The sequence below is a fragment of the Anomaloglossus baeobatrachus genome, chromosome 9, assembly GCF_048569485.1.
Source record: "Anomaloglossus baeobatrachus isolate aAnoBae1 chromosome 9, aAnoBae1.hap1, whole genome shotgun sequence".
NCBI classification, from domain to species: domain Eukaryota; kingdom Metazoa; phylum Chordata; class Amphibia; order Anura; family Aromobatidae; genus Anomaloglossus; species Anomaloglossus baeobatrachus.
This window is the reverse complement of record NC_134361.1, coordinates 209,214,615-209,224,360: the sequence shown is the minus strand read 5'-3', so window position 1 is coordinate 209,224,360 and position 9,746 is coordinate 209,214,615.

The following is a 9,746-nucleotide window of genomic DNA, read 5'->3' as shown; positions in this document are numbered from 1 at the left end:
AACGTGATCAGGAAGAGGTCCGAAGTAAGATACCAGGAGGTAACATATAAAGTTCAGGGAGCAGACAGAAATGTGGTCAGGAAGAGGTCGGAGGTCAGAAGCCGGGAGGTATCGTATAAGGTTCAGGGAGCAGACAGAGATGTGGTCAGGACGAAGTCCGAGGTCAGAAACTGCCACGTCGGCATTTCCTCACCATAACGGCAGACGTTAATGGGGAGACGCCATCCTGTTGAGGATCACCGAGGGCTCGGGATGAAGTGATAAACCGCCGTCTGTTAATTGCACGTCTGCTTTAATATCGGCTTATAAGAGGCACAGTAGAAATAATTGTGATTGAAAGCGCAGCAACCAAGCCGCGCCGCTGCCATAAAGGATCGTGGTTTTTTTTAGTGTGATGCTAGACACTACAAACAGTATGAATAGAAGGGTAGTCAGAAAAGCTGGGATCATAAATCAGGAGGTAACGTATAAGATTCAGGAAGCAGACAGAGACGTGGTCAGGAAGAGGTCAGAGGTCAGAAGCCGTGAGGTAACGTATAAGGTTCAGGGAGCAGACAGAGACATGGTCAGGAAGAACTCCGAGGTCAGATGCCAGGAGGTAACATGTAAAGTTCAGGGAGCAGACAGAAACGTGGTCAGGAAGAGGTCCGAGGTCAGAAGCCGGGAGGTAACATATAAAGTTCAGGGAGCAGACAGAGATGTGGTCAGGAAGAAGTCCGAGGTCAGAATCCGCTACGGCGGCATTTCCTCACCGTAACGGCAGACGTTAATGGGGAGACACCATCTTGTTGAAGATCACCGAGGGCTTGGGATGAAGTGATAAACCGCCGTCTGTTAATTGCACATCTGCTTTAATATCGGCTTATAAGAGGCACCGTAGAAATAATAGTGATTGAAAGCGCAGTAACCAAGCCGTGCCGCCACCATAAAGGATCGCAGGTTTTTTTAGTGTGAAGCTAGACACTATGAACAGTATGAATAGAAGGGTAGTCAGAAAAGCTGGGATCATAAGTCAGGAGGTAACGTATAAGATTCAGGGAGCAGACAGAGACGTGGTCAGGAAGAGGTCCGAGGTCAGAAGGCGGGAGGTAACGTATAAGGTTCAGGGAGCAGACAGAGACATGGTCAGGAAGAAGTCCATGGTCAGATGCCAGGAAGTAACATGGAAAGTTCAGGGAGCAGACAGAAACGTGATCAGGAAGAGGTTCGAGGTCAGATACCAGGAGGTAACATGTAAAGTTCAGGGAGCAGACAGAAATGTGGTCAGGAAGAGGTCGGAGGTCAGAAGCCGGGAGGTAACGTATAAGGTTCAGGGAGCAGACAGAGATGTGGTCAGGAAGAAGTCCGAGGTCAGAAACCACCACGGCGGCATTTCCTCACCATAACGGCAGACGTTAATGGGGAGACGCCATCCCGTTGAAGATCACTGAGGGCTCGGGATGAATTGATAAACCGCCGTCTGTTAATTGCACATCTCCTTTAATATCGGCTTATAAGAGGCACAGTAGAAATAATAGTGATTGAATGCGCAGTAACCAAGCCACGCCACCGCCATAAAGGATTGCGGGTTTTTTTCGTGCATTTTTTTGCACTTTCTCAATGACTTGTAAAGTGAAAAATAGTGATGAGGGTTACTCGCATATAACTGGGTTAAAAAAACAAAAAACGGTTGCAGGCTGGAATTGATCCTTTCTGGCCAGACGCCGGTCCCCATATAAGTCTATGGAGGCCGGAATCCAGTGCTTAAAAATGGTGGTAGAAGGGATAAGGGGATTGGAGCAAGAGCGCTGTACTTACCAGTCTCCGTGTGGCTGTATCCGTTTCCAAGCTGCTCATTGTCACTCATCCATATTCACTGCTTCCCCATCCTGGCGTCTGTGATTGGTTGCAGTCAGACGCGCCCCCAGCCTGTGTGACAGCACGTCTGACTGCTTGCGATCCCAGACCTGGTCTGCGGGTCTATTGGTCTAAAAATTAATAAATAAATTTAAAAAATGTTGCATGGTTTCGCCATATTATGATACCTAGCACAGATAAAGCCCACGGCTACAGGCTTCAGCCCCCATCCCTGTGCTTATCTTGGCTGTGTATCAAAATAAGAGGAACCGAATGCTGCTTATTTTTATTTAAATAAATCATTTTAAAAACCGGCATGTGTTCCCCCCCAATTTTGATACCCAGCCATGATATAGCCCAACAGTTGGGGGCTGCTATTCTCAGGCTGAGGAGACCCATGGTTATTGGGCCCTCCCAAGCCTAAAAACAGCAGCCTGCAGCAGCCCAGGATTGTTGCATCCAGTGATGTGATAATGATGACACTTTAACCGGCTCTTCCTGATTTCTCAGGTGCAGTCTCAATCAGGATAAAAAGAGGTTAATGGCAGCTCACAGCTGCCACTAAGCCCTAGATTAGTATTGGGAGTCGTCTATGAGACCCCTCCCCATCACTAATGTGTAAGTAAAAGCAAATAAACACAAACACCCAAAAAAATCCTTTATTTGAAATAAAATACAACAAAAACCCTCTTTCACACCCAGGTCCAACATAATCCACACAAGGTCCCATGACGATTCCAGCTCTGCTACAGCTGAACTGAAAGCGTGTGGCAATAGAACATGACCGCCCGCTGTGAACTTCAGGCAGAGACTGAGCAGCAGCGATGAGCGGTGACGTCACTCAGGTTATTTGCAGTACATACAGTATGGATGAGCGATAATTAACAACCTCAGAAGTAGAAGGGCCCGGAAGCAGTATCAGCAGTAGCCGATGATAAGTCAGATGGAGCAAGAAGTGTGGTGTGGATGTGTGCCCCGGCTGTGGGGGGCGCTATGCTCACTAGTAGCCTATGATAAGTCAGAGGGAGCAATGCACCACAAGCTGATAAATTAGATTGGGGGGAGGGCGGGGGGTGATAAAAGCCGGTAACCGATTATTGTTTTCTCATTGTTTATGTAGGGAACTTGGAGATTGATAAGAAATTCACCAGTCAAACCCATAATAGACCTTTTACGTCTGGATATTGTCCAGTGTCTCGCACTACCTGGATCTGCTTCATCACCTACCAATAGTAATTACTGGAAATGTTATCAGTGACCGTTCATCCTGGTCCTGCCCACAAGGAAGATACCTGGCTGCTATTGGTACAGGACCTGCGATGATGTCATGCACATGTGACCCAAATGGGAGGAGCCAGAGTTTTGACGGTCAGTAGGTGGTGAAGGAGAAGCTGGAGGAGATGTGGACACGTGTGACAGGTAATGAGAGAACAGGGGGACAAGGGGGGTGCAGACTGTGACAGAGGGGTGTTTGAGAGAGGTGTAAGGGGGGTGCAGGGTGCATGGTATATGGGGGGGTAGTGTGTGAAATGGGGTGCAATATGTGTGGATGTGAGACAGGAGGCAGGGTGTGTGGGAGATATTGTAAGGGTGCGGGGTGTGTGGGATATGGTGATGCAGGGTGTGTGAGATATGGTGGTGCAGACTGTGTGGGATATGGGGGTGCAGGGTGTGTGGTCTGTGGGATCTGAGGGTGCATGGTGTGTGGGATATGGGGATGCAGGGTGTGTGGGATATGGGGGTGCATGCTCTGTGGGATATGAGGGTGCAGGGTGTGTGGTCTGTGGGATCTGAGGGTGCATGGTGTGTGGGATATGGGGATGCAGGGTGTGTGGGATATGGGGGTGCATGCTCTGTGGGATATGAGGGTGCAGGGTGTGTGGGATATGGGGATTCAGGGTGTGTGGTATATGGGGGTTGTCAGGGCCGGGAAGGCTTGTAGGCCCAGGAGGTGGATCCACTGGACCTTGCACCCCACCGGAGGGCAGGGTACACGGCAGCCGGAGCGCTGACGTGGCAGAGACAAGTATAAACAGGTCACCAGAGTCACAGAGTTCTTTAGGACAGTAATGTAATCAGGCACAGGTACCAAGGAGCTAGGACAAGAAGTCAGCAGGACACGGTACCAGGGGACCTGAGCACCTAGCTCATAAGACTAGCTACAAGACACGTTGATCAGGCCCCGCCCACATGGAAAGGCAAGTCTTATATACCCAGCACAGCCTCATGTCATTTCCTGCTTTAGGTGTGCTGGGCCTATAAGACCAGGAGAGTGGGCGCGGCCTGGTCCTATACAGAACCATGTGGCTAATACTCAGAGTCAGACTCCTGAGACCAGGAACAGGACTCAGGGAAGCAAGAGCGGGAGCGGCAGCCATGACTGGTGAACACATGGACTGGATCAGTGGGTAAGGAGTGGTGCTGGGACACGGGGAGCGTGACAGTACCCCCCCCTCTATGCCCCCCCCTCCGAGCACAGAACCCCAGGGGCACCCCGGATCGAGTCACCGGACCAGGATCCAACACAAAGGCGGGGAAGGACTGCTGACCCCGTACCGCCTTCCTGGCCGCACGACGCCTAGCCGATCTACCAGTAGTGGCAACGGGGGCAACGGGAAGCGGGGGGAGACAGTCAGAAGCAGGACTGGGGTCGTGGACGACCAGACCGGGCGTCTCGGACTGGGTACAGGACAGTGTCTCTTCCTCGGTAGCCGGTGGCATCACAGTCTCAATTGTCAGGGACGGTGGAACGTCGCTGGAGTGCGTCGTCTCCTCTGGTTCCGGTGGCACCACAGGTACAAGTGACAAGAGGTGTGGCACGGCACTGGACTGAGTCGTCACCTCTTCAGGGATCGGTGGTTCCAACGGTTCAGGTGACAGGGACTGAGGAACAGGCTGTAGGCATTGGTCATGACACAAGGGTCCCCAGTGGATGATTTCTCCAGTACGCCAGCTGACCGTAGGTTCATGTACCAGTAACCAGGGTAAACCCAGTAGAAGCGGATGAGACATGCGTGGCAGAACATGGAAGGCGATTTCTTCGGTGTGTAGCACACCGATACGCAGTTTCACAGGTTTAGTGACAAACAGGACGGGATCAGAGAGGGGTTTCCCATCCACAGAGGCTATCACAAGCGGTGTCTGCAGCGGGGTGACAGGTAACTGGTACTTGTTGACTGTGGCCTGGTGGATGAAGTTACCCGCTGCCCCGGAGTCGAGATATGCCTCTGCCGTGAAGCGGGTTTCTCCTGTTGTCACCTGTACGGTTCATGTCACTGGAACCAAAGGGATTTCGGTGGCAAGGGTGGCGGTTCCCACCATCCCTTGGACCTGGGGTCTACCAGGTTTCTCCGGGCAAGAACGTAGCATATGTGACCCGTCTCCGCAATAGAAGCACAGGCCCCGGGCGAGCCGTTCTGCACGGCGTTGCTGGGCCTGGGTCAGACGGTCCACCTGCATGGGTTCTGGCGATAAGTCACGGAAAGGCAGGGACGAGGAAGCAGTAGGTCTCTGCGGGGGCAAAGCATGGCAAGGTGGTCGCTTCTCCCGGACTCTCTCTTTAGTACGCTCCTGGAAGCGGAGATCAATCCGGGTGGCCAGGGAAATCAAGGCGTCCAGGGTGCGAGGAACATCACGGCCGGCTAGTTCGTCTTTAATACGCCCAGAGAGACCCTCCCAAAAGGCCGCTGTTAAGGCCTCATTGGTCCAGCCCAGCTCCGAAGCGAGCGTGCGGAACTGGATGGCGTATTGGCCGACTGTTTGGGTCCCTTGGCGTAGCCGGAGAAGCGAAGAGGTCACTGCGGTAGTTCGTCCGGGCTCATCGAAGGTGCCCCTGAAGGCTTGCAGGAACTCCTGGATGTCGGTAATCATAGGATCCTCGTTTTCCCACAGGGGGTTAATCCAGGCCAGGGCTTCGCCTTCCAGGTGTGACATCAGGAACGCCACTTTGGCCTGGTCTGAGGCAAACAAGTGCGGGAGCAACTGGAAGTGCAGGGAGCACTGGTTCAGGAAACCGCGGCAGGACTTGGGATCCCCTGCATAGCGAGGCGGAGCAGCGAGGCGAAGTTGCGAGGTCGTGGAGGAAACTAGTTCGGACCTGGAGACTGGTTGCTGCGTGGACGAGACGGCAGTCTGCAGCGTATACAACCGATGGTCCACGGACGTCATGAATTTCAGCATCCGGGTCAGGGTTTCACGCTGTCATGCCAGCTCCTGGCGCAGCTCAGCCAGCTCTGATGTTTGCGCTCCAGCGGGATCCATGGCCTGATCAATCTGTCAGGGCCGGGAAGGCTTGTAGGCCCAGGAGGTGGATCCACTGGACCTTGCACACCACCGGAGGGCAGGGTACACGGCAGCCGGAGCACTGGCGTGGCAGGGACAAGTATAAGCAGGTCACCAGAGTCACAGAGTTCTTTAGGACAGTAATGTAATCAGGCACAGGTACCAAGGAGCTAGGACAAGAAGTCCGCAGGACACGGCACCAGGGGACCTGAGCACCTAGCTCATAAGACTAGCTACAAGACACGTTGATCAGGCCCCGCCCACATGGAAAGGCAAGTCTTATATACCCAGCACAGCCTCATGTCATTTCCTGCTGCAGGTGTGCTGGGCCTATAAGACCAGGAGAGTGGGCGCGGCCTGGTCCTATACAGAACCATGTGGCTAATACTCAGAGTCAGACTCGTGAGACCAGGAACAGGACTCAGGGGAGCAGGAGCGGGAGCGGCAGGCGTGACTGGTGAACACATGGACTGGATCAGTGGGTAAGGAGTGGTGCTGGGACACGGGGAGCGTGATAGGGGTGCATGCTCTGTGGGATATGAGGGTGCAGGGTGTGTGGGATATGGGGATGCAGGGTGTGTGGTATATGGCGGTGCATGCTCTGTGGTATATGAGGGTGCAGGGTGTGTGGGTTTTGGGGATGCAGGGTGTGTGGGATATGGGGATGCAGGTGTGTGGGATATGGGGATGCAGGCTGTGTGGGATATAAGTGGTGCAGGGTGTATGAAATAGAGGGGTGCAGGGTGTGTGGGATATGGGGATGCAGACTGTGTGGGATATGGGGGTGCATTGTGTGTGGTATATATCAGTGCATGCTGTGTGGGATATGAGGGTGCAGGGTGTGTGGGATATGGGGATGCAGGGTGTATGAAGATAGAGGGGTGCAGGCTGTGTGGAATATGGGGATGCAGGCTGTGTGGGATAGAGGACCACAAACGAGGTGATGATGAGGGATAAGGTATGTGCTTCACCGTGGAGCTGAAGATGGGAGGAACTGTTACAGTAAAGTATGGACATGGGGATAGGGGCATTCACTCAGCATACAAAGTGACGGCACATTATGGGAGGCCGTAAGGACAGTGTGAGGGGAGCAGTATACAAGTGACAGTGTGAGGGCACACTATGGAGGCTGTACAGGGGAAAAGGTGGGGGTCACAGTATGGAGAGAGGGCAGTGTGGTGAGGGGCACTGAAGATTTGGACAGTGTGGAGGCCATTTTTCATAGCACAGGTGCATTATGTTGTATGGACAGCATGTAGGACATGGTTCATAAGGGCAGATAGTTTGATGGATGTTTTTCATAAGGAAACAGAGTCTGGCGGCCATAATTCATGGTGGAGGCCTGGTGTAGGGGTCATAGTATATGAGGGAGAGAGTGTGGAGGCCATGTATCATAAGGGGGACACTGTGGGGGCCATGTATCATAAGGGGGACAGTGTGGAGGCCATGTATCATAAAGGGGACACAGTGGGGGCCATGTATCATTAGGGGGACAATGTGGGGGTCACTTTTTGGTCAGGGAGCTTAGTAGGGTGAATATTTTGTTCAGGTGCACAGTATACGGGTTATTTAGTGCACAGCATATGTGGATATTTTTTATCTGGGTGTAATTATAATGACACGGTTATTTTTTAGGGTATCACATTGGGATGTGCTGCAGAAGACTGGAGAAGATGGAAGTCTGCAGAGACGAGCTGAGTTTGTAAAAAGTCATCATGTCTGAACCAGATGAAGAAAAATGGGGGTGAGACAAAACCAATCAGAGCCTGGATATAAGGAGCATTTATACTGGACAATCGCCGCCGTTAAATGACTGTCGACCAGTTGGTTATATGGAGTCGATCGACAGTTGGGGCGTAGACGCTGATGGCGCCACTGACTATGATGATGCAGATGGAGTCACCGTCCGCCGCGTTGGATATTATTTTCCCCTGTAAGGTGAGTCTGATTGGCTTCTGTCTCTGTTACCGGAGGTGGGAGTGTCGGTGCCAGACTTAACGCTCCTTTTCGTATGGATATATCAGTGACACCTGGAAGTCGGGGCACACGTCACCCCGCAGCAGATGGCCGGGCAGGACAGCAATGGTCGCCTAGCAGAGCAATCACTGTGTACACACAGACTCATGATCCAGGCCGTGCATTCTGCTATTAATATTAGGGAGCGCTGCCAGCAATCATTCCTCCGCTGGCGCACACACCGCCACTCCTGCTGTTCTGTGGATGATGATGTTTGCAGTGGAGATTGGGAGCGTGACTTTGGGCCTCGGAGGACGGTGTGCGGCGATCACACATGTATATATATATACATCTGCCAATATCACTGAGCCGTATCTGCCTGTATCACAGCCCCGACAACAGCTCAGGCGGATATCTGTCACTGCACCGCGTGCATATTACTGAGCAGATATCACCATATCCACATCATATCTGCTCCACATTACATAAAAGTGTTCACACCCCCAGGAGAGAAGAATGTCCGAGGATACAACACTGTAAATGTATCACTAGACTGTAATCCACTAATGTAAGGAAAATAGTGAGCGCAGCTCTGGAGTATAATACAGGAGGTAACTCAGGATCAGTAATGTAATGTATGTACACAGTGACTGCACCAGCAGAATAGTGAGTGCAGCTCTGGAGTATAATACAGGAGGTAACTCAGGATCAGTAATGTAATGTATGTACACAGTGACTGCACCAGCAGAATAGTGAGTGCAGCTCTGGGGTATAATACAGGAGGTAACTCAGGATCAGTAATGTATGTACACAGTGACTGCACCAGCAGAATAGTGAGTGCAGCTCTGGGGTATAATACAGGAGGTAACTCAGGATCAGTAATGTATGTACACAGTGACTGCACCAGCAGAATAGTGAGTGCAGCTCTGGAGTATAATACAGGAGGTAACCGAGGATCAGTAATGTATGTACACAGTGACTGTACCAGCAGAATAGTGAGTGCAGCTCTGGAGTATAATACAGGAGGTAACTCAGGATCAGTAATGTATGTACACAATGACTGCACCAGCAGAATAGTGAGTGCAGCTCTGGGGTATAATACAAGAGGTAACTCAGGATCAGTAATGTAATGTATGTACACAGTGACTGCACCAGCAGAATAGTGAGTGCAGCTCTGGAGTATAATACAGGAGGTAACTCAGGATCAGTAATGTATGTACACAGTGACTGTACCAGCAGAATAGTGAGTGCAGATCTGGAGTATAATACAGGAGGTAACTCAGGATCAGTAATGTATGTACACAGTGACTGTACCAGCAGAATAGTGAGTGCAGCTCTGGAGTATAATACAGGAGGTAACTCAGGATTAGTAATGTATGTAGACAGTGACTGCACCAGCAGAATAGTGAGTGCAGCTCTGGAGTATAATACAGGAGGTAACTCAGGATCAGTAATGTATGTACACAGTGACTGCACCAGCAGAATAGTGAGTGCAGCTCTGGAGTATAATACAGGAGGTAACCGAGGATCAGTAATGTATGTGCACAGTGACTGCACCAGCAGAACAGTGAGTGCAGCTCTGGAGTATAATACAGGAGGTAACTCAGGATCAGTAATGTATGTACACAGTGACTGTACCAGCAGAATAGTGAGTGCAGATCTGGAGTATAATA